Genomic DNA, 20,819 nt, shown 5'->3' on the forward strand with positions numbered 1-20,819 from the left:
ATATTGCTAAATTCTATGATTTTTCGTACGAAACAAAATGCAAGAAAACTTGCTTAAAATGCAATATTATGCGATATTTTGAGATTTGAAGGCCATATCACATATCGTAATACTACATGAAATAGTATCGAAATATTGATAACAATGAATATATTTACGTAATATCAAACTACATGATAATCGTAAAAAAAGTCACTATTTAACCATATATGAGGATTTTAACTTCAAATCATAGAGCGAGGTTTCATATTATTTAGATCCAAGAAAAGACATATGACAATGTTGTTTCCAATACAAATGATAAAAAACAATGTGTTTTCATTAGAATTAACTAAAGTGTTCTTGATTTTCCGTTTATATTACCGATAAATGATGTACACGTAAAACCGCTCAAATCCGGCTGAAACGTCGATATTTGCAATAAAAACCGAATTTCTCCCCTTTTCAATATCTTACTCAGTATTTTAACGACAAACAAATAGATGATTGAAAATGAAGTATTTAAGGTTATTATCCAATCAATTATGTGTTTGTATCATTTTTATCGTATATTTAATGAATTAATAACAATAAACTGAAAATTCACAAAAACGTGGAAAAACGGCAAAATATTGCCTAATTCGATGATATTTTTGTTTAAATCACATAAAGGAAAAGGGGATGATAAACGTCAAAATATTGCTAAATTCTATGATTTTTCGTACGAAACAAAATGCAAGAAAACTTGCTTAAAATGCAATATTATGCGATATTTTGAGATTTGAAGGCCAAATCACATATCGTGATACTACATGAAATAGTATCGAAATATTGATAACAATGAATATATTTACGTAATATCAAACTACATGATAATCGTAAAAAAAGTCACTATTTAACCATATATGATGATTTTAACTTCAAATCATAGAGCGAGGTTTCATATTATTTAGATCCAAGAAAAGACATATGACAATGTTGTTTCCAATACAAATGATAAAAAACAATGTGTTTTCATTAGAATTAACTAAAGTGTTCTTGATTTTCCGTTTATATTACCGATAAATGATGTACACGTAAAACCGCTCAAATCCGGCTGAAACGTCGATATTTGCAATAAAAACCGAACTTCTCCCCTTTTCAATATCTTACTCAGTATTTTAACGACAAACAAATAGATGATTGAAAATGAAGTACTTAAGGTTATTATCTAATCAATTATGTGTTTGTATCATTTTTATCGTATATTTAATGTATTAATAACAATAAACTGAAAATTCACAAAAACGTGGAAAAACGGCAAAATATTGCCTAATTCGATGATATTTTTGTTTAAATCACATAAAGGAAAAGGGGATGATAAACGTCAAAATATTGCTAAATTCTATGATTATTCATACGAAACAAAATGCCAGAAAACTTGCTTAAAATGCAATATTATGCGATATTCTGAGATTTGAAGGCCAAATCACATATCGTGATACTACATGAAATAGTATCGAAATATTGGTAAAAATGAATATATTTACGTAATATTAAACTACATGAAAAACGTGAAAAAAGTCACTATTTTACCATATTTGAGGATTTGAACTTCAAATCATAGAGCGAGGTTTCGTATTATTTAGATCCAAGAAAAGACATATGACAATGTTGTTTCCAATACAAATGATAAAAAACAATGTGTTTTCATTATAATTAACTAAAATGTTCTTGTTTTTCCGTTTATATTACCGATGGAAGATGTACACGTAAAATCGTTCTAATCCGGCTGAAACGTCGATATTTGCAATAAAAACCGAATTTCTCCCCTTTTCAATATCTTACTCAGTATTTTAACGAGAAACAAATAGATGATTGAAAATGAAGTATTTAAGGTTATTATCTAATCAATTATGTGTTTGCATCATTTTTATCGTATATATAATGAATTAATACCAATAAACTAAATATTCACAAAAACGAGGAAAAACGGCAAAATATTGCCAAATTCGATGATATTTTGTTTAAATCACAGAAGGAAAAGGGGATGATAAACGTCAAAATATTGCTAAATTCGATGATTTTTCGTACGAAACAAAATGCAAGAAAACTTGCTTAAAATGCAATATTATGCGAAATTCTGAGATTTGAAGGCCATATCACATATCGTGATACTACATGAAATAGTATCGAAATATTGATAAAAATGAATATATATACGTAATATCAAACTACATGATAATCGTAAAAAAAGTCACTATTTAACCATATATGAGGATTTTAACTTCAAATCATAGAGCGAGGTTTCGTATTATTTAGATCCAAGAAAAGACATATGACAATGTTGTTTCCAATACAAATGATAAAAAACAATGTGTTTTCATTAGAATTAACTAAAGTGTTCTTGATTTTCCGTTTATATTACCGATAAATGATGTACACGTAAAACCGCTCAAATCCGGCTGAAACGTCGATATTTGCAATAAAAACCGAATTTCTCCCCTTTTCAATATCTTACTCAGTATTTTAACGACAAACAAATAGATGATTGAAAATGAAGTATTTAAGGTTATTATCCAATCAATTATGTGTTTGTATCATTTTTATCGTATATTTAATGAATTAATAACAATAAACTGAAAATTCACAAAAACGTGGAAAAGCGGCAAAATATTGCCTAATTCGATGATATTTTTGTTTAAATCACATAAAGGAAAAGGGGATGATAAACGTCAAAATATTGCTAAATTCTATGATTTTTCATACGAAACAAAATGCAAGAAAACTTGCTTAAAATGCAATATTATGCGATATTCTGAGATTTGAAGGCCAAATCACATATCGTGATACTACATGAAATAGTATCGAAATATTGGTAAAAATGAATATATTTACGTAATATTAAACTACATGAAAAACGTGAAAAATGTCACTATTTTACCATATTTGAGGATTTGAACTTCAAATCATAGAGCGAGGTTTCGTATTATTTAGATCCAAGAAAAGACATATGACAATGTTGTTTCCAATACAAATGATAAAAAACAATGTGTTTTCATTAGAATTAACTAAAATGTTCTTGTTTTTCCGTTTATATTACCGATGGAAGATGTACACGTAAAACCGTTCTAATCCGGCTGAAACGTCGATATTTGCAATAAAAACCGAATTTCTCCCCTTTTCAATATCTTACTCAGTATTTTAACGAGAAACAAATAGATGATTGAAAATGAAGTATTTAAGGTTATTATCTAATCAATTATGTGTTTGCATCATTTTTATCGTATATATAATGAATTAATACCAATAAACTGAAAATTCACAAAAACGTGGAAAAACGGCAAAATATTGCCTAATTCGATGATATTTTTGTTTAAATCACATAAAGGAAAAGGGGATGATAAACGTCAAAATATTGCTAAATTCGATGATTTTTCGTACGAAACAAAATGCAAGAAAACTTGCTTAAAATGCAATATTATGCGAAATTCTGAGATTTGAAGGCCATATCACATATCGTGATACTACATGAAATAGTATCGAAATATTGGTAAAAATTAATATATTTGCGTAATATCAAACTACATGATTACCGTGAAAAAGTCACTATTTTACCATATATGAGGATTTTAACTTCAAATCATAGAGCGAGGTTTCGTATTATTTAGATCCAAGAAAAGACATGAAAATGTTGTTTCAAATACAAATGATAAAAAACAATGTGTTTTCTTTAGAATTAACTAAAATGTTCTTGATTTTCCGTTTATATTACCAATGGAAGATGTATACGTAAAACCGCTCTAATCCGGCTGAAACGTCGATATATGCAATAAAAACAGAACTTCTCCCCTTTTCAATATCTTACTCAGTATTTTAACGAGAAACAAATAGATGATTGAAAATGAAGTATTTAAGGTTATTATCTAATCAATTATGTGTTCGCATCATTTTTGTCGTATATATAATGAATTAATACCAATAAACTGAAAATTCACAAAAACGTGGAAAAACGGCAAAATATTGCCTAATTCGATGATATTTTGTTTAAATCACAGAAGGAAAAGGGGATGATAAACGTCAAAATATTGCTAAATTCGATGATTTTTCGTACGAAACAAAATGCAAGAAAACTTGCTTAAAATACAATATTATGCGAAATTCTGAGATTTGAAGGCCATATCACATATCGTAATACTACATGAAATAGTATCGAAATATTGATAAAAATGAATATATTTACGTAATATCAAACTACATGATAATCGTAAAAAAAGTCACTATTTAACCATATATGAGGATTTTAAGTTCAAATCATAGAGCGAGGTTTCGTATTATTTAGATCCAAGAAAAGACATGAAAATGTTGTTTCCAATACAAATGATAAAAAACAATGTGTTTTCATTAGAAATAACTAAAGTGTTCTTGATTTTCCGTTTATATTACCGATAAATGATGTACACGTAAAACCGCTCAAATCCGGCTGAAACGTCGATATTTGCAATAAAAACCGAACTTCTTCCCTTTTCAATATCTTACTCAGTATTTTACCGACAAACAAATAGATGATTGAAAATGAAGTATTTAAGGTTATTATCTAATCAATTATGTGTTTGTATCATTTTTATCGTATATTTAATGAATTAATAACAATAAACTGAAAATTCACAAAAACGTGGAAAAACGGCAAAATATTGCCTAATTCGATGATATTTTTGTTTAAATCACATAAAGGAAAAGGGGATGATAAACGTCAAAATATTGCTAAATTCTATGATTTTTCATACGAAACAAAATGCAAGAAAACTTGCTTAAAATGCAATATTATGCGATATTCTGAGATTTGAAGGCCAAATCACATATCGTGATACTACATGAAATAGTATTGAAATATTGGTAAAAATGAATATATTTACGTAATATTAAACTACATGAAAAACGTGAAAAAAGTCACTATTTTACCATATTTGAGGATTTGAACTTCAAATCATAGAGCGAGGTTTCGTATTATTTAGATCCAAGAAAAGACATATGACAATGTTGTTTCCAATACAAATGATAAAAAACAATGTGTTTTCATTAGAATTAACTAAAATGTTCTTGTTTTTCCGTTTATATTACCGATGGAAGATGTACACGTAAAACCGTTCTAATCCGGCTGAAACGTCGATATTTGCAATAAAAACCGAATTTCTCCCCTTTTCAATATCTTACTCAGTATTTTAACGAGAAACAAATAGATGATTTAAAATGAAGTATTTAAGGTTATTATCTTATCAATTATGTGTTTGTATCATTTTTATCGTATATTTAATGAATTAATAACAATAAACTGAAAATTCACAAAAACGTGGAAAAACGGCAAAATATTGCCTAATTCGATGATATTTTGTTTAAATCACATAAAGGAGAAGGGGATGATAAACGTCAAAATATTGCTAAATTCGATGATTTTTCGTACGAAACAAAATGCAAGAAAACTTGCTTAAAATGCAATATTATGCGAAATTCTGAGATTTGAAGGCCATATCACATATCGTAATACTACATGAAATAGTATCGAAATATTGATAAAAATGAATATATTTACGTAATATCAAACTACATGATAATCGTAAAAAAAAGTCACTATTTAACCATATATGAGGATTTTAACTTCAAATCATAGAGCGAGGTTTCGTATTATTTAGATCCAAGAAAAGACATATGACAATGTTGTTTCCAATACAAATGATAAAAAAACAATGTGTTTTCATTAGAATTAACTAAAGTGTTCTTGATTTTCCGTTTATATTACCGATAAATGATGTACACGTAAAACCGCTCAAATCCGGCTGAAACGTCGATATTTGCAATAAAAACCGAACTTCTCCCCTTTTCAATATCTTACTCAGTATTTTAACGACAAACAAATAGATGATTGAAAATGAAGTATTTAAGGTTATTATCTAATCAATTATGTGTTTGTATCATTTTTATCGTATATTTAATGAATTAATAACAATAAACTGAAAATTCACAAAAACATGGAAAAACGGCAAAATATTGCCTAATTCGATGATATTTTTGTTTAAATCACATAAAGGAAAAGGGGATGATAAACGTCAATATATTGCTAAATTCTATGATTTTTCATACGAAACAAAATGCAAGAAAACTTGCTTAAAATGCAATATTATGCGATATTCTGAGATTTGAAGGCCAAATGACATATCGTGATACTACATGAAATAGTATCGAAATATTGGTAAAAATGAATATATTTACGTAATATTAAACTACATGAAAAACGTGAAAAAAGTCACTATTTTACCATATTTGAGGATTTGAACTTCAAATCATAGAGCGAGGTTTCGTATTATTTAGATCCAAGAAAAGACATATGACAATGTTGTTTCCAATACAAATGATAAAAAACAATGTGTTTTCATTAGAATTAACTAAAATGTTCTTGTTTTTCCGTTTATATTACCGATGGAAGATGTACACGTAAAACCGTTCTAATCCGGCTGAAACGTCGATATTTGCAATAAAAACCGAATTTCTCCCCTTTTCAATATCTTACTCAGTATTTTAACGAGAAACAAATAGATGATTGAAAATGAAGTATTTAAGGTTATTATCTAATCAATTATGTGTTTGCATCATTTTTATCGTATATATAATGAATTAATACCAATAAACTGAAAATTCACAAAAACGTGGAAAAACGGCAAAATATTGCCTAATTCGATGATATTTTGTTTTAATCACAGAAGGAAAAGGGGATAATAAACGTCAAAATATTGCTAAATTCGATGATTTTTCGTACGAAACAAAATGCAAGAAAACTTGCTTAAAATGCAATATTATGCGAAATTCTGAGATTTGAAGGCCATATCACATATCGTGATACTACATGAAATAGTATCGAAATATTGATAAAAATGAATATATTTACGTAATATCAAACTACATGATAATCGTAAAAAAAGTCACTATTTAACCATATATGAGGATTTTAACTTCAAATCATAGAGCGAGGTTTCGTATTATTTAGATCCAAGAAAAGACATATGACAATGTTGTTTCCAATACAAATGATAAAAAACAATGTGTTTTCATTAGAATTAACTAAAGTGTTCTTGATTTTCCGTTTATATTACCGATAAATGATGTACACGTAAAACCGCTCAAATCCGGCTGAAACGTCGATATTTGCAATAAAAACCGAATTTCTCCCCTTTTCAATATCTTACTCAGTATTTTAACGACAAACAAATAGATGATTGAAAATGAAGTATTTAAGGTTATTATCCAATCAATTATGTGTTTGTATCATTTTTATCGTATATTTAATGAATTAATAACAATAAACTGAAAATTCACAAAAACGTGGAAAAACGGCAAAATATTGCCTAATTCGATGATATTTTTGTTTAAATCACATAAAGGAAAAGGGGATGATAAACGTCAAAATATTGCTAAATTCTATGATTTTTCGTACGAAACAAAATGCAAGAAAACTTGCTTAAAATGCAATATTATGCGATATTCTGAGATTTGAAGGCCAAATGACATATCGTGATACTACATGAAATAGTATCGAAATATTGGTAAAAATGAATATATTTACGTAATATTAAACTACATGAAAAACGTGAAAAAGTCACTATTTTACCATATATGAGGATTTTAACTTCAAATCATAGAGCGAGGTTTCGTATTATTTAGATCCAAGAAAAGACATGAAAATGTTGTTTCCAATACAAATGATAAAAAAACAATGTGTTTTCATTAGAATTAACTAAAGTGTTCTTGATTTTCCGTTTATATTACCGATAAATGATGTACACGTAAAACCGCTCAAATCCGGCTGAAACGTCGATATTTGCAATAAAAACCGAACTTCTCCCCTTTTCAATATCTTACTCAGTATTTTAACGACAAACAAATAGATGATTGAAAATGAAGTATTTAAGGTTATTATCTAATCAATTATGTGTTTGTATAATTTGTATCGTATATTTAATGAATTAATACCAATAAACTGAAAATTCACAAAAACGTGGAAAAACGGCAAAATATTGCCTAATTCGATGATATTTTGTTTAAATCACAGAAGGAAAAGGGGATGATAAACGTCAAAATATTGCTAAATTCGATGATTTTTCGTACGAAACAAAATGCAAGAAAACTTGCTTAAAATGCAATATTATGCGAAATTCTGAGATTTGAAGGCCATATCACATATCGTAATACTACATGAAATAGTATCGAAATATTGATAAAAATTAATATATTTACGTAATATCAAACTACATGATAATCGTAAAAAAAGTCACTATTTAACCATATATGAGGATTTTAACTTCAAATCATAGAGCGAGGTTTCGTATTATTTAGATCCAAGAAAAGACATGAAAATGTTGTTTCCAATACAAATGATAAAAAACAATGTGTTTTCATTAGAATTAACTAAAGTGTTCTTGATTTTCCGTTTATATTACCGATAAATGATGTACACGTAAAACCGCTCAAATCCGGCTGAAACGTCGATATTTGCAATAAAAACCGAACTTCTTCCCTTTTCAATATCTTACTCAGTATTTTAACGACAAACAAATAGATGATTGAAAATGAAGTATTTAAGGTTATTATCTAATCAATTATGTGTTTGTATCATTTTTATCGTATATTTAATGAATTAATAACAATAAACTGAAAATTCACAAAAACGTGGAAAAACGGCAAAATATTGCCTAATTCGATGATATTTTTGTTTAAATCACATAAAGGAAAAGGGGATGATAAACGTCAAAATATTGCTAAATTCTATGATTTTTCATACGAAACAAAATGCAAGAAAACTTGCTTAAAATGCAATATTATGCGATATTCTGAGATTTGAAGGCCAAATCACATATCGTGATACTACATGAAATAGTATCGAAATATTGGTAAAAATGAATATATTTACGTAATATTAAACTACATGAAAAACGTGAAAAAAGTCACTATTTTACCATATTTGAGGATTTGAACTTCAAATCATAAAGCGAGGTTTCGTATTATTTAGATCCAAGAAAAGACATATGACAATGTTGTTTCCAATACAAATGATAAAAAACAATGTGTTTTCATTAGAATTAACTAAAATGTTCTTGTTTTTCCGTTTATATTACCGATGGAAGATGTACACGTAAAACCGTTCTAATCCGGCTGAAACGTCGATATTTGCAATAAAAACCGAATTTCTCCCCTTTTCAATATCTTACTCAGTATTTTAACGAGAAACAAATAGATGATTTAAAATGAAGTATTTAAGGTTATTATCTTATCAATTATGTGTTTGTATCATTTTTATCGTATATTTAATGAATTAATAACAATAAACTGAAAATTCACAAAAACGTGGAAAAACGGCAAAATATTGCCTAATTCGATGATATTTTGTTTAAATCACATAAAGGAGAAGGGGATGATAAACGTCAAAATATTGCTAAATTCGATGATTTTTCGTACGAAACAAAATGCAAGAAAACTTGCTTAAAATGCAATATTATGCGAAATTCTGAGATTTGAAGGCCATATCACATATCGTGATACTACATGAAATAGTATCGAAATATTGATAAAAATGAATATATTTACGTAATATCAAACTACATGATAATCGTAAAAAAAGTCACTATTTAACCATATATGAGGATTTTAACTTCAAATCATAGAGCGAGGTTTCGTATTATTTAGATCCAAGAAAAGACATATGACAATGTTGTTTCCAATACAAATGATAAAAAACAATGTGTTTTCATTAGAATTAACTAAAATGTTCTTGTTTTTCCGTTTATATTACCGATGGAAGATGTACACGTAAAACCGTTCTAATCCGGCTGAAACGTCGATATTTGCAATAAAAACCGAATTTCTCCCCTTTTCAATATCTTACTCAGTATTTTAACGAGAAACAAATAGATGATTTAAAATGAAGTATTTAAGGTTATTATCTTATCAATTATGTGTTTGTATCATTTTTATCGTATATTTAATGAATTAATAACAATAAACTGAAAATTCACAAAAACGTGGAAAAACGGCAAAATATTGCCTAATTCGATGATATTTTGTTTAAATCACATAAAGGAGAAGGGGATGATAAACGTCAAAATATTGCTAAATTCGATGATTTTTCGTACGAAACAAAATGCAAGAAAACTTGCTTAAAATGCAATATTATGCGAAATTCTGAGATTTGAAGGCCATATCACATATCGTAATACTACATGAAATAGTATCGAAATATTGATAAAAATGAATATATTTACGTAATATCAAACTACATGATAATCGTAAAAAAAAGTCACTATTTAACCATATATGAGGATTTTAACTTCAAATCATAGAGCGAGGTTTCGTATTATTTAGATCCAAGAAAAGACATATGACAATGTTGTTTCCAATACAAATGATAAAAAAACAATGTGTTTTCATTAGAATTAACTAAAGTGTTCTTGATTTTCCGTTTATATTACCGATAAATGATGTACACGTAAAACCGCTCAAATCCGGCTGAAACGTCGATATTTGCAATAAAAACCGAACTTCTCCCCTTTTCAATATCTTACTCAGTATTTTAACGACAAACAAATAGATGATTGAAAATGAAGTATTTAAGGTTATTATCTAATCAATTATGTGTTTGTATCATTTTTATCGTATATTTAATGAATTAATAACAATAAACTGAAAATTCACAAAAACGTGGAAAAACGGCAAAATATTGCCTAATTCGATGATATTTTTGTTTAAATCACATAAAGGAAAAGGGGATGATAAACGTCAAAATATTGCTAAATTCTATGATTTTTCATACGAAACAAAATGCAAGAAAACTTGCTTAAAATGCAATATTATGCGATATTCTGAGATTTGAAGGCCAAATGACATATCGTGATACTACATGAAATAGTATCGAAATATTGGTAAAAATGAATATATTTACGTAATATTAAACTACATGAAAAACGTGAAAAAAGTCACTATTTTACCATATTTGAGGATTTGAACTTCAAATCATAAAGCGAGGTTTCGTATTATTTAGATCCAAGAAAAGACATATGACAATGTTGTTTCCAATACAAATGATAAAAAACAATGTGTTTTCATTAGAATTAACTAAAATGTTCTTGTTTTTCCGTTTATATTACCGATGGAAGATGTACACGTAAAACCGTTCTAATCCGGCTGAAACGTCGATATTTGCAATAAAAACCGAATTTCTCCCCTTTTCAATATCTTACTCAGTATTTTAACGAGAAACAAATAGATGATTGAAAATGAAGTATTTAAGGTTATTATCTAATCAATTATGTGTTTGCATCATTTTTATCGTATATATAATGAATTAATACCAATAAACTGAAAATTCACAAAAACGTGGAAAACGGCAAAATATTGCCTAATTCGATGATATTTTGTTTTAATCACAGAAGGAAAAGGGGATAATAAACGTCAAAATATTGCTAAATTCGATGATTTTTCGTACGAAACAAAATGCAAGAAAACTTGCTTAAAATGCAATATTATGCGAAATTCTGAGATTTGAAGGCCATATCACATATCGTGATACTACATGAAATAGTATCGAAATATTGATAAAAATGAATATATTTACGTAATATCAAACTACATGATAATCGTAAAAAAAGTCACTATTTAACCATATATGAGGATTTTAACTTCAAATCATAGAGCGAGGTTTCGTATTATTTAGATCCAAGAAAAGACATATGACAATGTTGTTTCCAATACAAATGATAAAAAACAATGTGTTTTCATTAGAATTAACTAAAATGTTCTTGTTTTTCCGTTTATATTACCGATGGAAGATGTACACGTAAAACCGTTCTAATCCGGCTGAAACGTCGATATTTGCAATAAAAACCGAATTTCTCCCCTTTTCAATATCTTACTCAGTATTTTAACGAGAAACAAATAGATGATTTAAAATGAAGTATTTAAGGTTATTATCTTATCAATTATGTGTTTGTATCATTTTTATCGTATATTTAATGAATTAATAACAATAAACTGAAAATTCACAAAAACGTGGAAAAACGGCAAAATATTGCCTAATTCGATGATATTTTGTTTAAATCACATAAAGGAGAAGGGGATGATAAACGTCAAAATATTGCTAAATTCGATGATTTTTCGTACGAAACAAAATGCAAGAAAACTTGCTTAAAATGCAATATTATGCGAAATTCTGAGATTTGAAGGCCATATCACATATCGTAATACTACATGAAATAGTATCGAAATATTGATAAAAATGAATATATTTACGTAATATCAAACTACATGATAATCGTAAAAAAAAGTCACTATTTAACCATATATGAGGATTTTAACTTCAAATCATAGAGCGAGGTTTCGTATTATTTAGATCCAAGAAAAGACATATGACAATGTTGTTTCCAATACAAATGATAAAAAAACAATGTGTTTTCATTAGAATTAACTAAAGTGTTCTTGATTTTCCGTTTATATTACCGATAAATGATGTACACGTAAAACCGCTCAAATCCGGCTGAAACGTCGATATTTGCAATAAAAACCGAACTTCTCCCCTTTTCAATATCTTACTCAGTATTTTAACGACAAACAAATAGATGATTGAAAATGAAGTATTTAAGGTTATTATCTAATCAATTATGTGTTTGTATCATTTTTATCGTATATTTAATGAATTAATAACAATAAACTGAAAATTCACAAAAACATGGAAAAACGGCAAAATATTGCCTAATTCGATGATATTTTTGTTTAAATCACATAAAGGAAAAGGGGATGATAAACGTCAAAATATTGCTAAATTCTATGATTTTTCATACGAAACAAAATGCAAGAAAACTTGCTTAAAATGCAATATTATGCGATATTCTGAGATTTGAAGGCCAAATGACATATCGTGATACTACATGAAATAGTATCGAAATATTGGTAAAAATGAATATATTTACGTAATATTAAACTACATGAAAAACGTGAAAAAAGTCACTATTTTACCATATTTGAGGATTTGAACTTCAAATCATAAAGCGAGGTTTCGTATTATTTAGATCCAAGAAAAGACATATGACAATGTTGTTTCCAATACAAATGATAAAAAACAATGTGTTTTCATTAGAATTAACTAAAATGTTCTTGTTTTTCCGTTTATATTACCGATGGAAGATGTACACGTAAAACCGTTCTAATCCGGCTGAAACGTCGATATTTGCAATAAAAACCGAATTTCTCCCCTTTTCAATATCTTACTCAGTATTTTAACGAGAAACAAATAGATGATTGAAAATGAAGTATTTAAGGTTATTATCTAATCAATTATGTGTTTGCATCATTTTTATCGTATATATAATGAATTAATACCAATAAACTGAAAATTCACAAAAACGTGGAAAACGGCAAAATATTGCCTAATTCGATGATATTTTGTTTTAATCACAGAAGGAAAAGGGGATAATAAACGTCAAAATATTGCTAAATTCGATGATTTTTCGTACGAAACAAAATGCAAGAAAACTTGCTTAAAATGCAATATTATGCGAAATTCTGAGATTTGAAGGCCATATCACATATCGTGATACTACATGAAATAGTATCGAAATATTGATAAAAATGAATATATTTACGTAATATCAAACTACATGATAATCGTAAAAAAAGTCACTATTTAACCATATATGAGGATTTTAACTTCAAATCATAGAGCGAGGTTTCGTATTATTTAGATCCAAGAAAAGACATATGACAATGTTGTTTCCAATACAAATGATAAAAAACAATGTGTTTTCATTAGAATTAACTAAAATGTTCTTGTTTTTCCGTTTATATTACCGATGGAAGATGTACACGTAAAACCGTTCTAATCCGGCTGAAACGTCGATATTTGCAATAAAAACCGAATTTCTCCCCTTTTCAATATCTTACTCAGTATTTTAACGAGAAACAAATAGATGATTTAAAATGAAGTATTTAAGGTTATTATCTTATCAATTATGTGTTTGTATCATTTTTATCGTATATTTAATGAATTAATAACAATAAACTGAAAATTCACAAAAACGTGGAAAAACGGCAAAATATTGCCTAATTCGATGATATTTTGTTTAAATCACATAAAGGAGAAGGGGATGATAAACGTCAAAATATTGCTAAATTCGATGATTTTTCGTACGAAACAAAATGCAAGAAAACTTGCTTAAAATGCAATATTATGCGAAATTCTGAGATTTGAAGGCCATATCACATATCGTAATACTACATGAAATAGTATCGAAATATTGATAAAAATGAATATATTTACGTAATATCAAACTACATGATAATCGTAAAAAAAAGTCACTATTTAACCATATATGAGGATTTTAACTTCAAATCATAGAGCGAGGTTTCGTATTATTTAGATCCAAGAAAAGACATATGACAATGTTGTTTCCAATACAAATGATAAAAAAACAATGTGTTTTCATTAGAATTAACTAAAGTGTTCTTGATTTTCCGTTTATATTACCGATAAATGATGTACACGTAAAACCGCTCAAATCCGGCTGAAACGTCGATATTTGCAATAAAAACCGAACTTCTCCCCTTTTCAATATCTTACTCAGTATTTTAACGACAAACAAATAGATGATTGAAAATGAAGTATTTAAGGTTATTATCTAATCAATTATGTGTTTGTATCATTTTTATCGTATATTTAATGAATTAATAACAATAAACTGAAAATTCACAAAAACATGGAAAAACGGCAAAATATTGCCTAATTCGATGATATTTTTGTTTAAATCACATAAAGGAAAAGGGGATGATAAACGTCAAAATATTGCTAAATTCTATGATTTTTCATACGAAACAAAATGCAAGAAAACTTGCTTAAAATGCAATATTATGCGATATTCTGAGATTTGAAGGCCAAATGACATATCGTGATACTACATGAAATAGTATCGAAATATTGGTAAAAATGAATATATTTACGTAATATTAAACTACATGAAAAACGTGAAAAAAGTCACTATTTTACCATATTTGAGGATTTGAACTTCAAATCATAGAGCGAGGTTTCGTATTATTTAGATACAAGAAAAGACATATGACAATGTTGTTTCCAATACAAATGATAAAAAACAATGTGTTTTCATTAGAATTAACTAAAATGTTCTTGTTTTTCCGTTTATATTACCGATGGAAGATGTACACGTAAAACCGTTCTAATCCGGCTGAAACGTCGATATTTGCAATAAAAACCGAATTTCTCCCCTTTTCAATATCTTACTCAGTATTTTAACGAGAAACAAATAGATGATTGAAAATGAAGTATTTAAGGTTATTATCTAATCAATTATGTGTTTGCATCATTTTTATCGTATATATAATGAATTAATACCAATAAACTGAAAATTCACAAAAACGTGGAAAAACGGCAAAATATTGCCTAATTCGATGATATTTTGTTTTAATCACAGAAGGAAAAGGGGATAATAAACGTCAAAATATTGCTAAATTCGATGATTTTTCGTACGAAACAAAATGCAAGAAAACTTGCTTAAAATGCAATATTATGCGAAATTCTGAGATTTGAAGGCCATATCACATATCGTGATACTACATGAAATAGTATCGAAATATTGATAAAAATTAATATATTTACGTAATATCAAACTACATGATAATCGTAAAAAAAGTCACTATTTAACCATATATGAGGATTTTAACTTCAAATCATAGAGCGAGGTTTCGTATTATTTAGATCCAAGAAAAGACATATGACAATGTTGTTTCCAATACAAATGATAAAAAACAATGTGTTTTCATTAGAATTAACTAAAGTGTTCTTGATTTTCCGTTTATATTACCGATAAATGATGTACACGTAAAACCGCTCAAATCCGGCTGAAACGTCGATATTTGCAATAAAAACCGAATTTCTCCCCTTTTCAATATCTTACTCAGTATTTTAACGACAAACAAATAGATGATTGAAAATGAAGTATTTAAGGTTATTATCCAATCAATTATGTGTTTGTATCATTTTTATCGTATATTTAATGAATTAATAACAATAAACTGAAAATTCACAAAAACGTGGAAAAACGGCAAAATATTGCCTAATTCGATGATATTTTTGTTTAAATCACATAAAGGAAAAGGGGATGATAAACGTCAAAATATTGCTAAATTCTATGATTTTTCGTACGAAACAAAATGCAAGAAAACTTGCTTAAAATGCAATATTATGCGATATTCTGAGATTTGAAGGCCAAATGACATATCGTGATACTACATGAAATAGTATCGAAATATTGGTAAAAATGAATATATTTACGTAATATTAAACTACATGAAAAACGTGAAAAAGTCACTATTTTACCATATATGAGGATTTTAACTTCAAATCATAGAGCGAGGTTTCGTATTATTTAGATCCAAGAAAAGACATGAAAATGTTGTTTCCAATACAAATGATAAAAAACAATGTGTTTTCTTTAGAATTAACTAAAATGTTCTTGATTTTCCGTTTATATTACCAATGGAAGATGTATACGTAAAACCGCTCTAATCCGGCTGAAACGTCGATATATGCAATAAAAACAGAACTTCTTCCCTTTTCAATATCTTACTCAGTATTTTAACGAGAAACAAATAGATGATTGAAAATGAAGTATTTAAGGTTATTATCTAATCAATTATGTGTTCGCATCATTTTTGTCGTATATATAATGAATTAATACCAATAAACTGAAAATTCACAAAAACGTGGAAAAACGGCAAAATATTGCCTAATTCGATGATATTTTATTTAAATCACAGAAGGAAAAGGGGATGATAAACGTCAAAATATTGCTAAATTCGATGATTTTTCGTACGAAACAAAATGCAAGAAAACTTGCTTAAAATGCAATATTATGCGAAATTCTGAGATTTGAAGGCCATATCACATATCGTAATACTACATGAAATAGTATCGAAATATTGATAAAAATTAATATATTTACGTAATATCAAACTACATGATAATCGTAAAAAAAGTCACTATTTAACCATATATGAGGATTTTAACTTCAAATCATAGAGCGAGGTTTCGTATTATTTAGATCCAAGAAAAGACATGAAAATGTTGTTTCCAATACAAATGATAAAAAACAATGTGTTTTCATTAGAATTAACTAAAGTGTTCTTGATTTTCCGTTTATATTACCGATAAATGATGTACACGTAAAACCGCTCAAATCCGGCTGAAACGTCGATATTTGCAATAAAAACCGAACTTCTTCCCTTTTCAATATCTTACTCAGTATTTTAACGACAAACAAATAGATGATTGAAAATGAAGTATTTAAGGTTATTATCTAATCAATTATGTGTTTGTATCATTTTTATCGTATATTTAATGAATTAATAACAATAAACTGAAAATTCACAAAAACGTGGAAAAACGGCAAAATATTGCCTAATTCGATGATATTTTTGTTTAAATCACATAAAGGAAAAGGGGATGATAAACGTCAAAATATTGCTAAATTCTATGATTTTTCATACGAAACAAAATGCAAGAAAACTTGCTTAAAATGCAATATTATGCGATATTCTGAGATTTGAAGGCCAAATCACATATCGTGATACTACATGAAATAGTATCGAAATATTGGTAAAAATGAATATATTTACGTAATATTAAACTACATGAAAAACGAGAAAAAAGTCACTATTTTACCATATTTGAGGATTTGAACTTCAAATCATAGAGCGAGGTTTCGTATTATTTAGATCCAAGAAAAGACATATGACAATGTTGTTTCCAATACAAATGATAAAAAACAATGTGTTTTCATTAGAATTAACTAAAATGTTCTTGTTTTTCCGTTTATATTACCGATGGAAGATGTACACGTAAAACCGTTCTAATCCGGCTGAAACGTCGATATTTGCAATAAAAACCGAATTTCTCCCCTTTTCAATATCTTACTCAGTATTTTAACGAGAAACAAATAGATGATTTAAAATGAAGTATTTAAGGTTATTATCTTATCAATTATGTGTTTGTATCATTTTTATCGTATATTTAATGAATTAATAACAATAAACTGAAAATTCACAAAAACGTGGAAAAACGGCAAAATATTGCCTAATTCGATGATATTTTGTTTAAATCACATAAAGGAGAAGGGGATGATAAACGTCAAAATATTGCTAAATTCGATGATTTTTCGTACGAAACAAAATGCAAGAAAACTTGCTTAAAATGCAATATTATGCGAAATTCTGAGATTTGAAGGCCATATCACATATCGTAATACTACATGAAATAGTATCGAAATATTGATAAAAATGAATATATTTACGTAATATCAAACTACATGATAATCGTAAAAAAAAGTCACTATTTAACCATATATGAGGATTTTAACTTCAAATCATAGAGCGAGGTTTCGTATTATTTAGATCCAAGAAAAGACATATGACAATGTTGTTTCCAATACAAATGATAAAAAACAATGTGTTTTCATTAGAATTAACTAAAGTGTTCTTGATTTTCCGTTTATATTACCGATAAATGATGTACACGTAAAACCGCTCAAATCCGGCTGAAACGTTGATATTTGCAATAAAAACCGAACTTCTCCCCTTTTCAATATCTTACTCAGTATTTTAACGACAAACAAATAGATGATTGAAAATGAAGTATTTAAGGTTATTATCTAATCAATTATGTGTTTGTATCATTTTTATCGTATATTTAATGAATTAATAACAATAAACTGAAAATTCACAAAAACGTGGAAAAACGGCAAAATATTGCCTAATTCGATGATATTTTTGTTTAAATCACATAAAGGAAAAGGGGATGATAAACGTCAAAATATTGCTAAATTCTATGATTTTTCATACGAAACAAAATGCAAGAAAACTTGCTTAAAATGCAATATTATGCGATATTCTGAGATTTGAAGGCCAAATGACATATCGTGATACTACATGAAATAGTATCGAAATATTGGTAAAAATGAATATATTTACGTAATATTAAACTACATGAAAAACGTGAAAAAAGTCACTATTTTACCATATTTGAGGATTTGAACTTCAAATCATAAAGCGAGGTTTCGTATTATTTAGATCCAAGAAAAGACATATGACAATGTTGTTTCCAATACAAATGATAAAAAACAATGTGTTTTCATTAGAATTAACTAAAATGTTCTTGTTTTTCCGTTTATATTACCGATGGAAGATGTACACGTAAAACCGTTCTAATCCGGCTGAAACGTCGATATTTGCAATAAAAACCGAATTTCTCCCCTTTTCAATATCTTACTCAGTATTTTAACGAGAAACAAATAGATGATTGAAAATGAAGTATTTAAGGTTATTATCTAATCAATTATGTGTTTGCATCATTTTTATCGTATATATAATGAATTAATACCAATAAACTGAAAATTCACAAAAACGTGGAAAAACGGCAAAATATTGCCTAATTCGATGATATTTTGTTTTAATCACAGAAGGAAAAGGGGATAATAAACGTCAAAATATTGCTAAATTCGATGATTTTTCGTACGAAACAAAATGCAAGAAAACTTGCTTAAAATGCAATATTATGCGAAATTCTGAGATTTGAAGGCCATATCACATATCGTGATACTACATGAAATAGTATCGAAATATTGATAAAAATGAATATATTTACGTAATATCAAACTACATGATAATCGTAAAAAAAGTCACTATTTAACCATATATGAGGATTTTAACTTCAAATCATAGAGCGAGGTTTCGTATTATTTAGATCCAAGAAAAGACATATGACAATGTTGTTTCCAATACAAATGATAAAAAACAATGTGTTTTCATTAGAATTAACTAAAGTGTTCTTGATTTTCCGTTTATATTACCGATAAATGATGTACACGTAAAACCGCTCAAATCCGGCTGAAACGTCGATATTTGCAATAAAAACCGAATTTCTCCCCTTTTCAATATCTTACTCAGTATTTTAACGACAAACAAATAGATGATTGAAAATGAAGTATTTAAGGTTATTATCCAATCAATTATGTGTTTGTATCATTTTTATCGTATATTTAATGAATTAATAACAATAAACTGAAAATTCACAAAAACGTGGAAAAACGGCAAAATATTGCCTAATTCGATGATATTTTTGTTTAAATCACATAAAGGAAAAGGGGATGATAAACGTCAAAATATTGCTAAATTCTATGATTTTTCGTACGAAACAAAATGCAAGAAAACTTGCTTAAAATGCAATATTATGCGATATTCTGAGATTTGAAGGCCAAATCACATATCGTGATACTACATGAAATAGTATCGAAATATTGATAACAATGAATATATTTACGTAATATCAAACTACATGATAATCGTAAAAAAAGTCACTATTTAACCATATATGAGGATTTTAACTTCAAATCATAGAGCGAGGTTTCGTATTATTTAGATCCAAGAAAAGACATGAAAATGTTGTTTCCAATACAAATGATAAAAAACAATGTGTTTTCATTAGAATTAACTAAAGTGTTCTTGATTTTCCGTTTATATTACCGATAAATGATGTACACGTAAAACCGCTCAAATCCGGCTGAAACGTCGATATTTGCAATAAAAACCGAATTTCTCCCCTTTTCAATATCTTACTCAGTATTTTAACGACAAACAAATAGATGATTGAAAATGAAGTATTTAAGGTTATTATCCAATCAATTATGTGTTTGTATCATTTTTATCGTATATTTAATGAATTAATAACAATAAACTGAAAATTCACAAAAACGTGGAAAAAC

This window comes from Procambarus clarkii, chromosome 6 (genome assembly GCF_040958095.1).
Source record: "Procambarus clarkii isolate CNS0578487 chromosome 6, FALCON_Pclarkii_2.0, whole genome shotgun sequence".
In the NCBI taxonomy this organism is placed as follows: Eukaryota; Metazoa; Arthropoda; class Malacostraca; order Decapoda; family Cambaridae; genus Procambarus; species Procambarus clarkii.